Source organism: Arvicanthis niloticus, chromosome 4 (assembly GCF_011762505.2).
Source record: "Arvicanthis niloticus isolate mArvNil1 chromosome 4, mArvNil1.pat.X, whole genome shotgun sequence".
Classification (NCBI taxonomy): domain Eukaryota; kingdom Metazoa; phylum Chordata; class Mammalia; order Rodentia; family Muridae; genus Arvicanthis; species Arvicanthis niloticus.
In genome coordinates, this window is record NC_047661.1 from 62,278,832 (window position 1) to 62,302,456 (window position 23,625).

Below are 23,625 nucleotides of genomic sequence, written 5' to 3' on the forward strand. Positions count from 1 at the left end.
TCTATCTACTGTCTCTATAGGATAAATCTTTTTCCTCTAGCTCTACCATTTTTTATAGAAGCCACAGTTGCCTTCTATCTGACAATTAAGTCTACTTTAAAAAAAATTGCCTCTACTCCCACTGGGCATCTACATCTGCAATGAGACCCATGTTAAGAACCCTGTCCTCCAATGAGAACCCCACCATGTTTTTAAACAGACATTTGTGTTATTATTACTGGTGTACTTTTCACTGTTGAGCACAGAGCTGCCTTTTAGTGGGATGGAAAGATCCTGTATTTCTTGGACTCTCAGAACAAATCTTCCACACCAGACACTATCCAGGGACGATGTAACTTGAAAGCACCACAGGTAATTGTTAATGTGATTACAGCAAAGGTTGCTGTAAGAAAACACAATAGCATGAGTAGATTTCAAACAAGTAGTATTTTCTCACATCTCTAAAAGCTGGCAAATCAAAGGTCAGGTTGCTGGCAGAATCTGTTTGGTGAGGGCACATTTTCTGGTGCATAAATGATGTCTCTACCATGTTCTTTCATGGTGGAAGGAGCCAATAAGCTCTCTGGGTTCCTTGTTTTAAAAACTAAGAGCACCATTACCTTTCACGAGACTGTATTCTTATTAAGGAACCACTTCTTAATGCCACCACCATATGCATTTCCCACAATACATACATGTATTGTGGGAAACAAATATTCAAGCCATAGCAAGGGAGCAATTCTTTGCATTCTAACAGCAGATGTGTGCTTGGTTGTACTATATTCTAAATGCACACCAACAACAATCACTTCTCATTTCTGGAAATGATATTCCCTGCTGCCAGTGCTAACAGCCTAAACAATACAATTTAGAAAGGTTTGTCAGTTATTTTCAAATGGGTAGGGTGAGGGATGCTGCCACTTTTCAGCGGGATGGAAAGATCTTGTATTTCTTAAACTCTCAGAACAAATCTTCAGGATCAGACATATCCAGGGACTATGTAAGCTTTGAAACCACCACAGGTAATTGTTAATGTGATTGCCTACAATTACCCTGTGTTACTGAGTCTGGAAAGTACCTTTATGAAATATAAGAATCACATTTCTTTCCACTTTTAAAATATCACGACTTTTCTAGAGATGAAAGACTTATACCTTTAGAGAGCACTGCCATGTTTATGTCAACTTTACTATGAATTTGTCATCATTTTGAAGAAATTTATTACTGGTTATTTGATTGCTTATTTTATTTGAATTACCAATAAAACCTAATTTCATAAACTTAGATGTATAACTATTACTACCACAAAGAGTTGATCTATCTATCCATTCATTTCTTTCTTTCTTTCCTTTCCTTTCTTTTTTCTATCTACCTGTATATCTGTCTATAATCTATTAATCTATCTACCTATCTATCATCTATCTATCAATTCTCTATATATCTACATATCTGTCTATCTTCTATGTATCTATTATCTATGTATTGTCTATCACACATGCTAAACCTTTGAAACACGATTTTTAAAAATAACCAAAACAATAATTTATCATTACTCTGCTTATGCTGATTCAAGTTTCTAGGTTAAAGTTCTGCTTTCCTCAGATTCCTCAGAAGCTGGGACTACAGAAATGTGCCAGTAGCCTGGTGAACATAGCTTAATGGTTAAATATGAATAAAAAGTATCCATAACTAAGTGAATGGCTATAGTTGTATTTTGCATTTTGCATACAAATGGACAGCTACCAATAGATCCATTTTAATATAGGAACTGTAGAACTGTGAAACAAGACTCTTTCAAAGAATATGAAAAAACAATTCTATGCAAGAAAATTTTTAAAGAAAGAATTAGTTTTCTCATGAAAAAAGCTTCTCAGATTTTTCTATTTTTTTGCTTCTCACAAAATAATAGTCTCAAAATTTTTACGAGATACTTTAGCTGAAGTGTTTGTCTAAAACTTCACTCTGCCAGCTGTTAAAGAAGTGCATTTGTGAGAAAAATATCCAAAATCATTTTTCATCTATTCTGCTGAACAGTACTATTACATCAAGGTGAGGACTGATATAGAAAATTTTTTCCAATTGACCGACAATACTATTATCACTTCCATATATAAGTGATAGTATCTAGAATCTGAACAAAAGACAGGAAACAACTATGTTTCAACTCCATACCAAAGCAAGAATAAGACTATGATCCCCTAGGCCAAAAACAAAACAAAACAAAAGGCAACTAATAAGGTCAGTGCCATCATCCCACCAGCTTGCTTTCTGGGATAACTTTCAATGTCACATCGGAGTAGGAAACCAGACACAGTTCCCAGGCTCACTGAGGTGAGCAGAAAGAAATTAGAGTCCAGGGAGATCAAAAGTATCTAGAATTGAAGGATAAAAATATCACTGATGAAACTACAGTTAAAGAACTTGGGAGTCTTCATGAAAGATTGTTGAGTCTTGGCTGAAAAATGGTCTGTGTATGAAGACTTCACAGGACAACCACAAAAACTCCTAGCCAACAGTAATTTCCTGGGATGCATAAGATGAAAGCATCAAAATGATACCAGCAATTGAAGAAGCTAATAGTCAGTTGACTTGTCATTAACCAGAATTAGAAAGACTAACTGAACACATAGAGCATCCACTGGCCACTCTTTAACATGGTACATTGTAGTAGGCAAGCTAAATGAGCCTACAAGAGAGGTAAGAGCAGGGAGAAAGTCAGGCATCTCTGCCTGCAATTTGTATCTGTCTCATTCTTTAAAGAATTTATATTCTTTAGCTCAACCTCCTGGTTGATTTTGCATAAGCATGGAAATCACTCAAGCAGTGTCTATCTAAGTACCAATGACATCCAATGCATCTCATTCTCCTTCAAGCTAATAATATGAAAGTCATTGTCTTGAAGCCAGTGAGATGGCTCAGCAGTTAAGAGCACTTATTACTGCAGAACTCCCCAGGGTTTCATTTCCAGCACCCACATGGTGGCTCACCTGAGTTCACTGTAACTCAGTTCCGGGAGATGGATGTCTTTTACTGACCTCCTCAGGTTCCTGAACACACGTGCTGGAAATACATACACCTAAATACATACATATCAAATAATATGTATGTAAGTTTATCTAAAAGTGTATATATATATATATTTTAAAGTCATTGTACTGAAGCTGTGTTGAATTTCAACTCTAAGAACAGTGAAGCTTCATAGAACATATGACTTCCTTGTCTCCAAATAAAGACAAAACTTTATGATAGGAAAGCTAAACCTTGGAACAGGAGTAATCAATCATCTCACAGTAATTCTACTGATCCTCTCAAGTAAGGATGGCAATAATTTCTCACTGACCATGTCACAGGACCATAACTAAGCTACCATAGGACCTGACCACATCCTGGCTAGGACTGCATACTTATGCCAAGAATAGACTTGATGTCACTTAATTCCTCTACCTGTTCTTTCTGGTGCGTCCAGGATATTTTAAAGTTGGTTATGAATAGAGCATTTATAGATTATGGAGATCAAGGCCAGTATGACCAGCTCTCAGAAACAAATTCTACAAAGTGCCCCCCACCAAAAAAAAAAAAAAAAAAAAACAGGCTGAGTTATGATCTGGTACTAGCTCTTTATGAAAGGTGGGAATTCAGACCAAAGAAATTAAGAACTGAGGAGCTGATGTTCAAGAACAGCTGATACACAAGAGGGGCTAATCATCCCCCAGCAAATGCAGAAGGGTTGTCAAGACACTCAACTGAACATTTTGTAATGTCAGTCACTGGAAGGAAGAGTGACCACGTAAATTGTCATCCACACAAGCCTGTTCTGGAGGTGAAATGAAGCTCTCGGCTTCAACACAATTGGCAATAATAGACTGTCCCAAGTATAGTGACAAGCTAAAACCAGTGATACCTAGCCCATCACACTGCCCTTTAAGGATATGTGATCACTAACTTCGGAGTTGCCAGCGCCCGTCTACTGCACAAAGAGTGTCCACTTGATAGTGAGGCTGGGGCAAGGTACCAGCAAGGCCAAGTGATGGAGTAAGAGAGATGTCTGTTGATGTTGCTCTTTGTATTTGTCTGCATGAGACGTTAGGTTGTTCCATCCCTATGAGGCCTATCCTTTTCTTATGTAAACTGGCTCAGTTATAATTGATGCAATCTGGCACAAAACAGAAAGCAAATATATATATATATATATATATATATATATATATATATATATATATATATATATATATATATCCTTTCTCAGACATGCCATCCAAGAGCAACTAGCAACCTAGTATCTTCATTTGACACTGTGCTTGAGAACACACTCTTAACAAAAACTCAAAAATCATTACAATATAGATGTTGTAATCAACCCTTTTTTCATGGCAGTCCAGCAATTACAAATGATACAGGATGATATTTCTTTCTGCTAGTAATTCTGAGAAAAATGAGACTGAAAATCAGATGGCAGGATTGGGGTATTCCTAATAACCACTCTTCTTTCTAATTCCAAGAAATCAACTGGTTTCAATTTCACATCCATATGACATCACATTGGACCTGTCTTGCCATGCATAGCTTGTTTAGCTTTACAGACTAACTTCTACATTTTTTAAAACTGTTTTGATGTTATTGTAGATGGCACACTTTCATCCCCATTTTTTGTTGTTGAATAGTATTCTATCACATATATTAAGCAGTTTGAACCTGACACAATATATACATGCATGAAAACATCACATGTTACTCTATTAGTCTGTATAATTTTACATTTCATTGAAACAGTTCTTTTTAAATGTACAAAGGCATGAGTGGACAGCTGAAATAAACTTTATTTTAATACAGCTAGCTCAGAAAAAAGCCATTTTTTATTGATGTTCACATTAGCCGCTATTATTTCTCTTCTGCTTTTAAAAAGATTAAATCCATGAAGTTTTGGTTCATGTATGCTTGCATTGTATAGTACTATACTCATTTCATATCTATCCATTTTATATTACTAAATATTCATACAGGTTGTATAAAATTTCATGTTCTACCATTTTCTTTCTGCAAACTCCTTGACATCATACAAAGAAAATTTTCGGTTTTCTGCAAATGGCACTCGCTTGACCAAATTTGCTTTAATGATTCCCTAAAATTGTTGCTTTCACAGTTTACTCAGTTTCCGTGCAAGATGCTCTCAAGCTAACTACGGAAAATGATGATGGATGAGCAGCCAGGTCCCAGAGCTTGCAAAGGGAATTATCTTTTCCATTTCATGCGGAAGATTAGATCCCAAGCCATCTTTAAGGATTTGAACACTTTTTCTATTAGAAAGCAGATTCAAAATAATTCCATTTTATTATGTGCAATTTCATATCCTTGTAATAAAATAGTCATTGTGAATAAAAATCAGACATGTCTAAGTTCAGTATTGTGGGATAATTCTGATATCATAAGTAATTATTTGAATTATCACAGTGCCTGAATATCAGAAAGTTCATATTCGTAGCCTTATTTCTCTTGAACTTTGCAGATTGTACTTCTTCAGACAGACTCTTGCAGACTGCCTCCACTTGCTCGCAGGCCCCATCTCCATTTTGGCCGTGGCCAAGGCACAACCCGAAGCAGGAGGACTTCTGCTGAGAAAAGAATAGGTCAGGCTGCTTCAGGGCCCCAAACATGTTTTTAATCCAGTTTTCTTTTGTACTTTATTTGATAAAACTATTCTTCTTAGACAATACTTAATGCAGAATACTTTAACCCAAGGACTAAAACATACTTAAAAGCAGAGATATAAATGCATACTTATTCATTTTCCCAGGGATGTATAGTCATTGTACTTGGATTACATGAAGAAATTTTCAAACAAATATAGGAGCAAGGCAGGTACTCTTGTTTTGAGAATTTAAGCATACCTACCCTATACTGTCTTACCTTCTCCCCCTATTCAATTCTCCCATCAATAGTAAATATATTGATATTTAATATATGTATATATTGTGTTAGAGCTCTGATGGAAAACATCTCTCCAGTGCAAGTGTTATAGCTCTTAAGGGAAAAATATCTTGGCAGTCTGGAGCCAAGGAACACCACAAAGTCATACAGCACAACAAACCTCACGTCAGAGATTTATTGGGAGGAAAAAACCCAGGTGGCTGCCTCTTCTTGGACAAGAAGCAGCATAGAACTGAGCAGAAGACAGGGTTCATGTAATGTTTCATGGGAAACATAGCTTTCAAGGTTAGGGATTTCCTAGGTGGGGATTGGTGAGTTTTCATATCCTGAGTTTTGGGCTTTTACTCTGTAAGGCAGAGCTTGACTGACTGAATGGACTGGAGGGACTGGCTTGGCCACTATAGACTTAAGAGTGTTCTGTGGGGCTGGGCGGTGGTGGCACATGTCTTTAATCCCAGCACTTGGGAGGCAGAGGCAGGTGGATTTCTGAGTTCGAGGCCAGCCTGGTCTACAGAGTGAGTTCCAGGACAGCTAGGGCTACACAGAGAAACCCTGTCTCGAAAAACCAAAAAAAAAAAAAAAAAAAGAGTGTTCTGTGGGTAGAACTTGGTGGTAGGAGGTCCTGGGAGTGGGGCATAGCCTGGCCACTCATGCTACTTGAGGGCTTAAAAATATAAAATCTAGAAAGCACAAGTGAGAAAACAATACTTGTCTCAAACTGAATTAACATTAAATCCAACTATATCTATTTGCATAAAAAACATTGTAAATTAATTTTCTTCATTATGGTTGAAAAAGTTCTTGAATGTGTGTGTGTGCATGTGCATGTGCGTGTGCATGTGCGTGTTACATTTCTAGATCAGTAAACAAGAAGTTGTACCCAGGCTTGTCCACAGATCAATTGGTGGATGTGTTTTCTCAAGTACCATTCCCTCTTCCAAAATAACTCTGCCTTGTTTCAAGTTGACTAAACTTAACCAGCTGCTCTGTAGAAAAAAGTACTTGTTGCCAAGTCTGAAAACCTGAGTTCTATCTCCAGAATCCACACTGTGGAGAAAGAGTACCAGCTCCTGCAAGTTGTCTGTTGATGTCCATGCATGGTGTGGGGTATCTGTGCCCACATACTTATGCATGATTCATGCACACCCATGTGCAATGAATGTAAAAATTTTCAGTATAATCTGTAATATTTCAAATTTTACAGTTCAAAAACATGACTTTTTATGTCTTTTGTCTGCTAAGGGGAATTTATTTTCTTACCTATTAAATGGAAATAATTAGATTTGGAAAATGACTGTGACAGATGGATGTTAATGACCTAGCCTATTTCTGGGACACGGATTGTAGGTAATTTGTATCTAGTGCCAGTCAAGGTAAACTTGGTTAGTAGTTTTTTTCCATGTAGATCAGGACTGGAAGTTAACTGTTGCTGTGCTGCAGGTCTAGAACCATCTTTGATGGGATTCATTTGAAGCTCTTAACAAAAGGCCAGCAGAACCCTGTGATCCTGTGCTCAGAAGTGGGATATAACTGAGCCATCTAAAGATTACAGCATGCGCTGACATTCAGCAAGATAATTAGCATGGACGTAGTGCTAAAGTGAGTCACACAGTTTAAATGCCTGTTTGTTGAAGCAGATATTAAAGTACATGATGTTAGACGAATGCTCATATTTGCTGGCCTGAGCTCATAGCCCAAGAGAAATGAAATCTTTCCTTAAAGTAACACCAAGGATAGGAAAGTGTATTAATCAGAGCTGAAATGATACACACTAAAAGAAATTAAAGTACATTCTGTTACCTATTTATTTTTGATGAGTTTCCCTGAGTCTTGTGTCTGTGGCTTAATCTGAAAAATGTGGTCACCAAATAGTGTTTTGTCTCCTGTCTGTGTAATATTTGGACTATTTGGATCATTATCAACCTCAGTGGACCTGCGAATCCTCTTCAGGGATTACACACAAATTACAAATGTGTGTGTGTGTGTGTGTGTGTGTGTGTCTGTGTGTCTGTGTGTCTGTGTGTCTGTGTGTATGTGTAAGTTTGAGGTCTGGCTCCTGAGACTGTCACTCAATTAGTCTCACGTGGCCAAAATGTTTGTGTTTTTTCTGAACTCCCCAAATTATTCTAATGAGTTCCAGCACTGTAGCCCAGGGTGGATACACAGAGTCCAACTCTCTGCAATTCTACCACAGGCCTTTTTTTCTCATGCTATGCAGTGCACTACTATACCATGACTCTTAACTAAGGCAATATTGACATTATATGATACATAATTTATTGACCAATGCTTGGTGTTAAGTTGATGCTTTGTAATGCTGTTTACTTATAAATCGTTTTCTGAAAACCCATTTGAATAGAGAGGCTTTCCATGTGTCCTGTGACTGCATAGGTTCCTCATGCCATGAGCAGCACTGGGTATGCTCAGGGACTGGGCTGACATGCATGAGGCTTTTCTTGCTCCTGTTATCAGCTGTTCAGAAACACTGAATGCTGCATCTGGCTATATCAAGTGCTTAGCAACAGAAATGATCCATATCTCTAAGGCCTCACTCTATACTTTATAAAATTTGCAATGCATAACAAAGCCATCAACTGAACTAAAAAAAACCTTCAATCAATACAAAATTATCAATGACAATTCAAATTATTTTTTTCACATAAGATGATTTGGATCTTACAGGAAGTTTCATTGTAGGAAGGGGCTCTGAAACATATGTCCCTGGTGCTAGTGGCATCTCACAGTGTATAGTCGCTATGCTTGGACATAAGCACTGTGGGTGTGAATAGTGTGTATGTTCTATATTCATTACATGACACCTGCTAGTACAACGATGGTCACATGGTATAACCCATGTAAGTTATGTAAGGCAGCTTCTGTAATAACGCATTAACATCTAACTACAGTCATTTACTCTTGTGCTATTGTTACTGCAACTGTCACTGTCGCTCACCCAGTGCAGTGGAACAGGCAGTGCTAAGCTAACAGATTTCTGCCTGTTACTGGTGATCAGGGCCTGGGTCTAGTGGTTTCAGATTCTTTGCTGTTTATGGAAAGATTGAAAATACAGGTTCATATAGAGTTGCAAACATGGCAACATGACTTTATTTAAGGTGAACCAACAGTACAGATTAGAAAAGGATACGATGACAAGATTACTAATTACAAAGACTAATTACTGTATGGGACTTCCTTCTATGGGGTTCAAGAGGAGGAGAAGTTTGATTACTTAGGGGCACAAGGAAGGTGGTTCCATGATGTTGTTAAAAGATTAGATCATATAGTCATTTTTCTTCTGTGTGTGTCCTTTCCCATAATGCATCTGATTTTAATCATATGAAGGCCCAATTAGCAAAGGTAGTTTTGCCTTACTGCGCATGTACTTAAAAATAAGGTCAGGCTGGATTGGTCTTTTTATTCTTTATACCTGGATACACAGGGCGGGAATATACGAACAAAAACTATCTAACTTTGACTCTTGTTAAGGGGAAGGAAATCTATACTATTGGCTTCAGAGGGTGGTACCCATAGCCTAATTCAGAGGGTGTTCTGAGATGTTTTGAGATTGCTACATAGATCGATTGGAGAGGTGGTTATGTGTGCACCTCATGTGCAGGTGGAAGAACCGGCCTGTCAAGGACACTATTACAGAGGTGTATAACCAAAACCAAGTAAAACCCTGGGTTGCTAAGCTGTACATGTGCTTGCATGCCTCAGTTCCTCTAGATGTTCAAATGAGGAATTTTCAAATGAACAACAGAAATTGGTTATGATTCCAAGAGCAGTTCCTGCAGCTATTCTGAAAAATATTTGGGTCACACTCTACAACAAATCGAGTTTTCCACAATATATTCTTGATAAACAGTGCATAAATCATAGAGAATAACACTCAGACCTTACACATTGTATCTATACTTGTACTTCCCAGGCATAGTTGACCACAATACTTTTTACTTTGTAAAACTATTAAAATTTAGTGAACACTTTCTTCCATAGAGAGTGGTCTGGTAAATGCCTGAAAACACCTGTTCTCCTGGTTGATCTGTACAATAGAGAACCCTTCACCTCTATGCAGATCCAAGCACCATGCTGCTATAAAAGAGGCAGGGTGGGTTGCCTGTAACTCTGCCTCATCACATTAATCCTTTCCAGTATTGAATGTGATGAGAATTTCTTCTTCATGACTGTAATGGCAGAAGCACCGCACAGCTTGCTTGTCAGCTGACCTTCTGCTAATTATTAGTTCAATCACATTACTCACTCTTGCTCTTCCTCTTCTCTTAGAAGTATGATTTCAAAAATAATTCAAAATCATGGGCTGAAAAAGATGAAGAGAAAAGTTAATTAAGCTTGACCTCTGCCTTAGATTCATCTCTCACACACGGAAGCATATCACTGAAGAATTCTGTCTCGTAATGAGGGCTGATGACTGGATGCAAGAAGCAGGTAGTTGCCGTTAACATAGTCTAATGAAAAACAAGGTTAGACAAAAGCATTCTTAAATAACTCAGGGGGCACTCACTACTTGTTGAAATGAATAATAAAAAATAAGCAAATTAATCATCTGACAAGACATTATTTCTCTTATATTGAGAAAGATCCCCCTTTAAAATATTGTTGATATATATATATATATATATCAACATATATATATAACATATATATATCTTATTTTTTAGTTATTTTAGTGCATATGTGTGAGTGTCTGCATGTCTGAATGTATATCACAAACATGCTTGGTATCCATAGAGGCCAGAAGCGTTTGTTGGATCCACTGAGGTGGGAATCATAGCCAGTTATGAACTGCCAGATATGGGAGCTAAGAACTCAACCCATCTTCTGTAAGAGCAGCAAATGCTGAGCCATCTCTCTAGCCTGAGGTTCCCTTTTCAAAGTCAATTATGAAGTTTACATATTGGTGAGTATTACATATCAGTTCAATAAAGGCAAAAACTGGATTTCTAGTTGCACAATTGAGAATTAAGCCACGTTTACCAAACCTCTCTATATTGCAGTATGAGAATGTATAGACTGCTTAAACTTCATGCAGTTTCTTCTTTAAATATGTGCTGGGCATATAAAGGACAAACTGGTGGCAGTACTTCTAGTTCCAAAGGTACTTGAGCCCTAAGTGACCCATTCCCTTTTAGTGAGGGTGAATCTGTGACTTGCCGTGGCCCTGGGAAAAGGGCAAAGTAGGGAGATACATGTGATTTCTTATGAATGCACTATTCACAGATGTACACAGTGGTGCCTAGAGTCTAAAGTAGGAAGATACATGTGATTTCCTATGAACGCACTACTCACAGATGTACACAGTGGTGCCTAGAGTGTCATGCCTTTCTTTAGAAAACACACACTTTATTCTCAACAGCCCAGAAATGCAAGCTGCTGTGTTGGGAGGATCCATTAGGCAGATAATTCAAGGAAACAGAGAGTAAGAGGAAAACTGAAGCCTCCAGTGTGGTGCAGAGTAAGTACAGAGGTGCCAACACTTTATGAATCTCAGAAGCAGACTTTCCCCTATGTGAAACTGAGATGACACCATAACCCCGGTTACCACTACTCCAAAGCCTGCTGAAAACCTGGAACAAAACTCCAGCTAATCTGTGCAAAGATTCTGATGTCTTAAGACTGGTGCAATGGATGTTTGATGTTTTCATTGTCTTTAGTATATTGTTCTATAGCTACAGGTATTAATACAGGAGATAGATGGCAAATAGTCAAACCTATGCACTCTATTGTCACTAATGCAGTTAGCATTTCTACTTATTAAAACAGTACTTTGCACTATTTAATCTTTATTATCCTGTGGATAAATTAAGGTTACATTTGAATTATCCTTTGAAAATTAGTTCTCAAAGATATACATACATACTGGGGTGTGTGTGTGTGTGTGTTGTCATGTTGGTGACAAGAACATACAAGTAACATTTTTCCTGAGGTGATGCAGCACACATATCTACTCAGCCCAGATAGGGAGCCCAAGACAGACTAAAGTGTGGGTACCATTAAAGGTACCTGTAGGAGGAGACATTGACAAAGGGTTACTTGTAGGATGATCTGGCTTGCTGGTGAGGCCAGTGTGTGTGTGTGTGTGTGTGTGTGTGTGTGTGTGTGTGTGTGTGTGTGTGTGTGTGTTGTGTACATGGTGGAGCCTAGAGTGTCATGCATATATATTGCATGTGTGTGTGTCTGTGTGTGTGTGTTTGTGTGTGTGTGTGTGTGTGTGTTATGCTTGGAGGTCAGATATCAACCTTAGCTGTCAATCCTCAGGAGCTATCCTCCTTGGTTTTTTGAGACAGGATCTCTTATTGGCTATGAGCTTTCTGACTCAACTGGCTAATTGCCACACAAGTCACAGGGATTTGCCAGTCTCTGCTTGTCTAAAACTGAGGTTAAGCATGTGCCATCATAACCTGCTTTGTTTATAAGGATTCTGGTGACTGAACTAAGTTCTTCATGCTTGCACAGGAAAGGGATTGTTGACAGATCTGTCTGTGTCCCCTAAATGTTGCTATTTTAAATAATTAAATCTTTGACTTAATTTTATGGAGCAACAGGCAACTAAAACAAAATGTTACCACATACCACAGATAAAAATTAACTCAAAGTGGATCATAGTCCTAAAGGCAAGATCAAAAAATATAATACTGAAATATGATCTTTATGATCTTCATAGATGTAAGACAAAATGGATGTACATTTAAATATGTCTTTTCCTAAAAAAGAAACTTTATCTAAAAGCCCATGAAAAGAAGTTGAACACTATTAGTCAATCACTACAGAACTGAAATCAAAATAGTATGAGGCATTACTGCACACACAATATAAATATATATTTTTTAAAAACCGACAATGCCACATTAAGAAAATATGGGAGCATAGACTCTTCATCAAGTACTGACATGATTGTAGCAACTGCAGCCATTTATGGCAGGTATACAGTTAACAGTGCAATGGTTGCTGGGTTTTTAAAGAACACAATCATACTTATGTAGACAATTAAAAATGCCCCTCCTCGGATTTGTGCTGACTTGGAGGTCCAAACGGAGATGGTAACAAGAAGGGAGAAAGAGATCTCAAACAAAAGAAGGCATTGTTATTCCACTACTGGTTTGATGATGGTGCTAAAAAGGACTATTGTGGGCCCAGAGAGCTGACAGAAGTTTCCAACAAGGAAACACACTTTACTGCAACACTGTACGCACTGGCCCCACCAGCAAGGCAGTCATCCTGCAAGTGACCCTTTGTCAATGTCTCCTCCTATAGATACCTTTGGCAGTACCCACACTTTGGTCTGTCTTGGGCTCCCCATCTGGGCTGAGTAGACATGTGGGCTGCATCTCCTCAGGAAAAATGTTACTTGTGTGTTTATATCACCAACATGACAATATGAACTCAAACAAGGGTGACAGAACTAGACACGCTAATATGGAAGGAGGAAAGCTCACAAGCTCTCAACTCTAGACAAAGAACCATAGCAACAAAGGAATGTGGAGAGTGTGAGAAATAATCTTGCTCAGGAGGAGCACATGGAATAGCTATGTAGTATCAAAGGGTGCTGTATTAAGACACAAAACTCATGAAGACATGATACCCAGCAAGGAGAAATGCGCACATCATACAGCCAAGTGATTCCACTCCTAGAGTCTACCCAAGAGAATCAAACATCTGCCTACACACAAAGACTTGCACACGATGCTTACAGCATCATTGTTTTTTAATTACCAAATGTTGGAAATACTTCAAATGCTTATTAATGATGATCTGATAAATAACATGTGTGTATCTTCAGAAATGAAAAGATTTACAAGAAACACAATAATAAAGATTTAATTCAAAGTATTATGCTAAGTGAAAACACCAAAGGCTATATACTATTTATGGGTATATTTATGAGAAATTATATAAATAATCAATGTATGATGGTATTCCCATACTTTCTTAAATAGAGAATGGGATAAATAATTGATTATATACAGCCATGTGCATGCCTGAGAGGAAACTGAAAGTCTCCTAGAATATTAAGATTGTTGCAATACTGTAAAATTTTACTAAAGAATTACTTAATTCTGTACTTTGTATGAGTTAAATTCACAGCATGCAAACTCAGCTGAGTTGTGAAAATGATGCAAAACAGTAAGGCAAAGAAGGAAAGAAATAAAATGCCACCACATCTTCTCCAGAATAATGGACATGTACTTCTGAAAGATAAGAATTAAATGAAATTTCATACACTCCAAGGGACACATAAATTCATTTAAAACTCTGTTTGGCAATTCATGCTAAATGAAGCAGAAGGGTATCCTGTGGTCTTATTATTGTGTATGTGTGTTCAAGCTGTGAGCCCCTAGAAAGGAACTTGTGAGTGGCCACCCCCACCACACCGCACCCCAGAGCCTCTCCAGGTTCCACTACAGAACATTCTAACTGCCCTAAAGGCCCAACCCAGCACCAGAGTAAGTTCTCTGCTGCTTCTGTCCTGAGCAGAGGCAGTCACCTTTCTGGGTTCTTCCCTCCTAGTAAATCTCTTATGTGAAGTATGTTGTTTCCTGTGACTTTGTGTTATTCCATGGCTCCTAAATGCCAGGATACTTTTCATCAGAGCTGTAACACTCTGGGGAAACCTTCCCTTGCTGAAGCAGAACTATAACACTTGAACTGGGAAAATCCTCCTCCCACCCCAGAACAGAGCTGTATAACACTTTCAATGGGGGAAACTACCCCTGCCCCCAGATCTGTAACACTTACACTAACAGGCACAAGTACATATCCTCACTAAGAAATCATGCAGGAAAAATAGCGCTCAGGATTACTTTGTTTATGGTAGAAAAAATATTGGGATGGTTAATCTTGGTTGTCAACTTGATTGGATCAGTCAACAGACACGCCTCTGGGTGCGTCTCTGAGGTTAATTCCTGAAAGGATTGACTGAGGGTAGAAGACCCTCTCCCAAAGTAGGCAGCACCTCTTTTCTGAAGCCGAGATATAGGGATCTGAGGGAATACCAATTATGTTTTGCCTGCTTGCATATGTTCCTTGCTGGTGAGGGAATCTACCTTGTTGGCTATGTTCCTGCTATCCTCCACTGACATCAAGACTTAGACTCATGAGCCTTCTAGTGTAAAATGAAAACTAAGAGATCTTCAGGAATCGGCCGAGAATAGTAGCTCCTTTGAATATATTCATTCTCTTGGTTCTGTTCCTGCCGAGAGTCCTGACAAGTACCTTCACCAACAGTAAAGGAAAGACAACACTCATACTCACAAAACAGAATGATATTCAATAACAGAAAAATATTTATCGCTCAGTAGTTTAAATGAATCTAATGAACCTAATGTTGAGTGAAAGAATCCATACAGAACAGTGTTCTGGGTATGGATGATTTAGTCCTGAATTTTAAGTGCATCTAAACTTCAGGCATAGAAATAAGAGTCTGTCTATTTCTCCGAGAGAGTGGTGCCAGAAAGGGAACAGGAACACTTCTGAAACCTTGCTATTTCCTGTACTTTAGTCTAGGATTACACTGGCATTATACACTTGAAAGAATACAATGTACCTAGCATTTGACACTACATTGCATGTAATTTATTGCATTGACCCAAAATAAGTTTCTTTTAGTTCATAGTAGAAAGACAGAACAAAATGAAGGATAATACATTTACTTATGTGAATGTAGGTGTGCACAAGTGTGTACAAGTACATGTGTGAGTGTGAGTGTGTATGTGGTGTGTGTGAATGTGCTTGTGCGTATATGTAGGTATAAATGCCATAGTGCATATTTGCCGGTCAGAGAACAGAGGATGTTTTTCTCCTTTTACCATGTGAATCCTAGACTCAAGTCATCATGCTTGGGGGCAAGTATCTTTACCTGCTAAGCTATCTTGCCCAAGAATAACTTCTAAAGCAGTTTTGCATGAATGTACTATAAGAATGTATTATACACTCACATATGTACATATGTAACAATATTTCAAGTGAAAATTAAAATTATGCATCTAAATATTTCTATTACATCATTTTTAGAGATAAAATAACCCTAATATTTATCCTCCCACATGCTTCAAAAATGTAAGCACTGTGTATACTGAATTGGAGATGTTATAAATGAAACCTCTACTTCCAACATGTAAAAAATCTGTAAATTGATTTAAAAAATAAGCATTTAGCATTTACCTGGTAAGCAATTGAGCTAAGGCATTCCAACTATGTGTATAATGATATGATTAATTTTATTGTCTGACCTCTTTCAATATTACATGGTATTTATTATCCTCCAGTATGACACTGTATTAAGTAAAATACTTTAAGGTCTTGATTTAACAGATCTGAGTCATTGCTGTGATTTGAATGTAAAATTTCCTCCCTAGGTTCACATGTTTGAAAACAAAGTCTTTGGCTGGTGATGCTGTTTGGGACTCTTACTGGACTTGTAATAGCTAGAGCCATATTGGGAACAGACCTTGGGTCTCTCTAGTCCATGTGTGCTGTCTGCCTGCTTCCTCAGTGCAGACACAGTGTGACACAGGCTCACCTAGCCCTAGGTTAGCATTGATGCAGCTCAGATGAAGGACTGCTCATTTATTTACTGTGGGATTTTATAGTCAGCCACTTGAAAGTTCTAGGTTTCCTCCACTCGAAACATCAGTAAGAGTGGAGTTTCTTCCTCTGTCATTTGAAATCTTGTGCCCTCAAGACTGTCTTATGAGATGAAACTCTAACATTAGACTCTAAATCCTTGCCTAAGCAATTGGTGAAAATGTCTCCTTGCCTTTGCAGAAATTTCTGTCTAATAAGTTGACAGCTCATTGCCCTCACCCATGCTCTGCCAACTAGACTGGGCTTCTAAGTTATCCACAAAAATGTGGACATGTGAGATCTATGGAGTCCAGAGCTCAGCTAGGATCCTTATGACAAAATGTAAAAGAAAGTGAATCAGTAAGAGAAGACTGGGCAGTTGAGTTTTGGTTGTGGAGAGATATTAGACAGAAGAATAACATATTTTTAAAAGTATTTAGTTTCAAAACCATACAGTTGTTGTAAAAGATATTTAATAAAACCAGTTGTGGTGTTTCTTCCTTTCTTAGACCATTTATAGTTCTATAGTCTATAGTTCTATAGACTAGTTCCCAGATGAAAGACACACACAGACACAGCCTTATATTTTTTAAATATGCCTTAAGTGACAGAATAGCTGGGCAGCTGCTGTTAGAATCTTCTTTCCCATTGATAACCCAAGTTATTACTTATTATGCTTTATCTGGGCTGCTCTTGTCTCCAACTAGGCCACCCTCTGGGCCATGTTCTCTTGGCCCAGAGGCCATGGCAACTCTTCCTCTCCTCTCTTCCACATGGTCTCAAGTCCAGAAAACCTAAATTCAGCCTATATATCTTCTCCCCAGCTATTAGCTGCTAGCATCTTTATTTACCAATCAGAATTAACTGGGAGCTGGGTCCCAGAGACTATGTGGAGACTCCAAATCTTGGAGGGCAGCACTCAGCATTACAATAAAGAGTAAAAGACAAAACCTCAAAATACAATGACCCAAATACACAGTAATGCAAACAGACACTTACCAGAATATCAATTTGATCCTGTTGTGATTTTTTTTAATAAGGAAGAATATAAGTTAAAGTGATATGATGTACTCCCATCTAGTTAAACACAGGTTCTGAGCTGGAGCAAGAACCAGGAGGAATGTGTAAAGTCCCAAGAAAGGGAAACATTAAAAGAGAAGGAAAGAAAGAATAGGGAAAACTTCACTATCATGGAGCAACCTTTACATGATTTACCATCACCCAATTTAATGAATGAATTAGATTATTTCATTGAGGAATTAAAATCATTTAGCACCTGAGCCACAACCCTGTTAGCAACTAAACTAGAGCCTAAAATTCCCCACTAACTGCTACATGGCTGCAAGAAAAAAAAAAAGAAAACACTAAACCTGTGAGGAGTCAAGGCCTATTCATAACTGCACTCTGCCCAAGATCAGGAAATATAGCCCATAGTAATTGCAGGTTTATGCGTACTGTGAGTCAAGAAAGAAAAGTTTTATTCTCCCTCTAGAATAAAAGAGAATTGAAATCATCATAGCAGTGTGGCCTCAATGACCTGGTCACAGCAGCATGCTGGCCTGCCAGAACATCTCTGTAAAGACTAGAGCACCTACCAACTTAGTGTCAGTACTGATGCCCCTATGATGGTCAAGTTAGAAGTCTGAACATGCCTTCTGGTCTGGGGCCCAGCACTGAGCAGATCCTGGGCAACAGCTCTGCCCCCAATCTCACAGAACCCAGAGGAAGCAGGCCTCCCAGGAGTTCTAACCCGGGCAGTACCTTAGGTAAGGAGACAGCAACACCTGCCCCAAACAGAAAGTAACTGGGACCCACTAGAGGCCAGAAATTTAGTCCTGGCCCAGAGCACTGGTTCCTTCCAGTCTGAGCCCAAGCATGGAGCAGATCTTGGGCCCCAGCTCTAACCCCAGTAGTAACACCCACCCCCACACAGTTCTGATACAACCAAGATAATAGGAAAGACAGCTCCAGTCAGACACAGTGAGGACAGGTAGCACTAAGGAGATCCAGATGGCAAAAGGCAAGCACAAGAACATAAGCATCAGCAACCCAGGGTACTTGCCATCATTAGAACCTAGTTCTCCCATACAAGAAAGTTCTAAATTCCCCATATCGCCCGGAATGCAAGATTCAGATTTAAAATCACTTCTAATGATGATGATAGAGGACTTTAAGAAGGACATAAATAACAGTCTCAAAGAATTTGAGGAGAACACAGGTAAACAGGTAGAAGAAGCCCTTAAAGAGGAAACACAAAAACCCCTTTAAGAATTACAAGAGAACACAACCAAACAGGTGAAGAAATTGAATAAAACCATTCAGGACATAAAAAATGGAAGTAAAAACATTAGAGAAATTTCAAAGGGAGACTACCCTGGAGATAGAAAACCTAGGAAAAAGATCAGTAGTCATAGATGCAAGCGTCACCAACAGAATACAAGAGATAGAAAAGAGAATCTCAGGTGCAGAAGATACCATGGAAAATATTGACACAACTGTAAAAAAAAAAAAACCACACAAAATGCAAAAAGTTCTTAATATAAAACATCCAGGAAATCCAGGACCCAATGAGAAGACCAAACCTAAGGATAATAGGTATAGATGAGAGTGAAGATTTCCAACTTAAAGGGCCAATAAGTATCTTCAATGAAATTATAGAAGAAAACTTCCCTAACCTAAAGAATGAGATGCCCATAAACATACAAGAAGCCTACAGAACGCCAAATAGACTAGACCAGAAAAGAAATACCTCCCGTCACATAATAATCAAAACACCAAATGCACAAAACAAAGAAAGAATATTAAATGCAGTAAAGGAAAAAGGCCAAGTAACATATAAAGGCAGACCTATCAGAATTACACCAGACTTCTCATCAGATACTATAAAAGCGAGAAGATCCTGGACATATATCATACACAACCTAAGAGAACACAAGTGCCAGCCCAGGCTCCTATACCCAGCAAAACTCTCAATTACCATAGATGGAGAAACCAAGATATTCCATGAGAAAAACAATTTTACACAATATCTTTCCAGAAACCCAATATTACAAAGGATAATAGCAGGAGAGCTCCAATACAAGGAGGAAAATTATACCCTAGAAAGAGCAAGAAAGTAATCCTCTTCCAACAAATCCAAAAGAAGATAGCCACACAAAGATAATTCCACCTCTAATAACAAAAATAACAGGAAGCAACAATCACTGTTCCTTAGTATCTCTTAAGATCAATGGATTCAATTTCAAAAAGACAGAGGCTAATAATGGACTGGATACATAAACAGGACCCAGCATTTTGCTGCATACAGGAATCTCACCTCAGTGACAAAGACAGACACTACCTTAGAGTAAAAGGCTGGAAAACAATTTTTCAAGCAAATGGTCCTAAGAAACAAGCTGGGGTAGCCATTCTAAGACCTCCAGCCCAAAAACACAAAGGAAGGGACTCATGGCTCCACGCATATAGGTAGTTGAGGGTAACCTTGTCAGGCATCAGTGGAAGTTGAGGGCCTTGATGCCTGAAAGTTTGGATTCCCTAAGTGTTGGGGAATTCGAAGCAGGAAGGCAGGAATGGGAGGATGGTGGGAGCACACCCTCATAGAAACTCCCAGAATTATATGGATTAGACATGACAGAGGCAGGCCACCAGAAGACTAGATTCCAGAATTCAAACAAAAATTATCTTGATACTAAAATTTGTTTTAAGAATTGTATATTGCAGAATACACAGCCTTGGTATATCTACTCATCAAGCAAGCTGATCAGACCTGCTCCAACCTCTGATGTCCTGGAATTCCAGCTGGATGCAGTGAAGACACAGTGTCAGAGGCTTATCAATTTACTCTTCCCCTTGCCCCTCTTCTAATATCTCAACACCCATAATCAGCTTGAAAAAGTTAATGAATTGTCGGTGCCCCTATTCCCTGGGTTTGGGGACTGAGGTCGTTAATATTGGGCTGTGTTTCTAGGGAAAAGTAGTGGTTTTGTTGGAACAGGGAGGAATAGCTAGGAGTTATTGCATAGCCATGACCTATTGGTAGAAATATGTATAATTTTTATTAGGATGAAGTCATAATTTCTTAAATTTACAAAATTTACTTTGATTTCAAACTTAAGGTATTCATTGGTATGAGTTTTTTATTGATATAAAAGTGAGATTACTCTCATGGGTATTTGTGCCTATATAACACATTTAAGTATACAAAGCTTAGACCCAGTCCTTCTTTACTTTTTTAACTGATTTGAGATGGTCAGCCTGTGAGTTAAGGGCCTATAGCAAATTCACGGCTCTGAGTTTATTGTTAGGGTTTTTTTCTATATTTTATTTAGAAATAGCTGAGAGGAGTTAACAGACAACAGTTCAGATTGCCTTACATGGATAATTGGTTTTCAAAACATCAGAAGTCCACAGAATTGATGTTACAAACATTTCTGTATTAATGTTCATTTTGATTAGAGACCTGTCTGCTCCTGACAGCTTCCCTGTCTTTGGATTCTAAGAAGAAATTGAGCATCTTTGGAGTTACTCCAGTTGTGGTGAGACAGCCAATAGGCAAAAATTGCCTCTTTTCATCTACAGACAAAATACTGTCCAGAAAAAGACACACTTGCAGAATAGTCGACTGATTGTATCTGCCAAGACAGAGTAGTCAGACCTTAACAATTCTGCATTACTAGGTCTGTCAGATAATCCTGGGCCAGAACGCTGAAGATCGGATGCTCCAACGTCTTGTAGTATAGGGACTGTCTAGGTGTTCAGCAGTCTCTATAAATTGGCTAAGTTTTAGAAGCTATGCTTTGTGCTTCCCATAATTTCACTTAATTCAGTCATTATGGATTTCTGATGGGGTTGAAGACTTATAGTCTCATAGCCAATCCTGGCTATTTATTTTGAGAGAAAAGATGTGAGAGGATGGCTGACATTCATTCTAAAGTCAAGAAAAAAAGCCAGGCTCAGAACTAAGTCTCTTAGGAGATATGACAGAGGTTCTGGTTAGTCAACAAAATGATGGACTGGGTATTAGGTCTATCTTGTACCTTACTGACACAAATTGGTATAGTTATGCTCAACAGGAAGGGTGATATGTAGGAGGAGCTATGGTGGGAGGAGTAAGGAGAGGAAGAAGAGGAATTAGAAGAGGAGGAGCTAGGAGGAGAGAGAGAGAGAGAGAGAGAGAGAGAGAGAGAGAGAGAGAGAGAGAGAGAGAGAGAGAGAGAGATGGAGGCAGATGTTCGCATGTCTCTACCAGTCAAAGGTAGTAAAGGTAGTTGGTATATCTAGGTTGGGTATTGGGTTACACTTTTTATTGTATGGGCATCTTGTTATTGAGCATTACCAAACTTATAAAGTCTTTGATTAACATTTTTTAAAAAGTTACTAATAAAATAATAAATTTTAAAACAAAGAAAATTGAAAATTAAAATTTACATTGGTAGTCATTATAAATAAGAAGAAGTTTAATAACACAGTGTATTTGGCATAATTCTAACAGCTCTCTGGAAGTTTTAATGATACATAGGGAGCTTATGAATTTCAAGAATGCTGTTCAGCTGAGCATTGATGCTGCACATACTGCTGATAAAATTACCCATAGCCTGAGGTCAATATTTCTATTTTGGACAAGTCTCAAAAATGGCATATATAGCTTGATCATGATAGCCCTTTTTGTCCTGGAAATACTTTTTTCTCTGCCCATCATGATAAAGCTTTTCTTTAACAACATCAACATGTTGGCAGCCAAAGTACATGGCTTGAACCTGAAAATGGACCCCAGACAGAGTTATTAAATTAACAGGCTGGCAAGCCAAGGACAGGTAAGATTCTGCACAGAGCCTTACAAACCTAAGACATAAGTACATTGCTTTTGATAATGCATATTCCATGACACTTAAGGAAGGCATTCTTGTCAAGATGACCAAAGACAGGCTCAGTTTTTTTAATGAAATCAAAAAGGAAGAGAGGCAGAGAACCCTTGGGGCTGCCTGGCAAGAATCTGACATGGGCCAAGGACAAGGAAATGGGCTTCTTGGCAGGAATATGACATTAGGCTAGAACAAAGAAGTAACTTCAGGTAGGAATCTAAATCTTAGGCTAGAACAAAGAAGAAATCTCAGGCAGGAATCTAAATATTAGGCTAGAACAAAGAAATAATTTCAGACAGAATTCTAAATTTCAGGCTAGAAACAAGGAAGTAGACTTCAGAGAAGAAAATGACCTTGTGCTAGGACAGGGAAGTAGGCTTAGATACTTTGGTCATCCTGATAAGCCCTTAGAAACAGTTATCCTGGGAGTGTTCATGTAATTGGGTTTAATGCCTTGCTTGTTCTTTGACTATTTGTGTTTATTGTCTTGCTTGTTCCTTGACTATTTGCATCTATTGTATAAAGGAGGAGGGGAGTTGGGATAGGGGGTTCTAGGGAGGGGAAATTGGGAAATGGGATGACATCTTTATTGTAAATAAATAAAATATCCAACAAAAACTTTTAAAAAATAAAAAATATTTATATTAAAAAACAACAAAAAAAGAAATCTGAACATGTCCCCTTAAAACAAAGACAAAGAAAAACTTAAGAAAAATAAAGCTAAAACATGATATAGTATCTTTTTATGTTCTCATGAAGGCATATTATCAAACACTTGAATGTATTAATTAATTTTTTTATTTGAGTACAAAAATAGATGACCTTTTAAATGAAATTAAAGGAATGAATTAGAAGAATAATTCTTCAAAAATACAACTAGACTCAATATAAATCATAAGGGTTAATTAGCTTTAATTTTTATTATTCTGATCATGTTTCCACATTATAGAGACAAACACTGCTCTCATCACTGCTTCTCCACTGCTACCTTCCATTGTGATAGTATTTTAAAACAAATTATCAGTCTCTGTGTCAGTTCATCATATTTGTTGAGTTGTTCTCAAAATCTTTATCTTACTTAATATGCAAGCATCATGGCATGTGTGTAAAGTAGCTTCATATTATGGTTTCTGTAAGCTATAATTATTGGCAACTATTATTTATAATTATAATACTCTTTAAGAGTGGGTTTGATGCTTTCCTCTAATTACTAAGATACTGCATATTGAGACATGAGAAGCTTCTACTAGGAATGAAATTGAACATTTCTTCTCTGAAT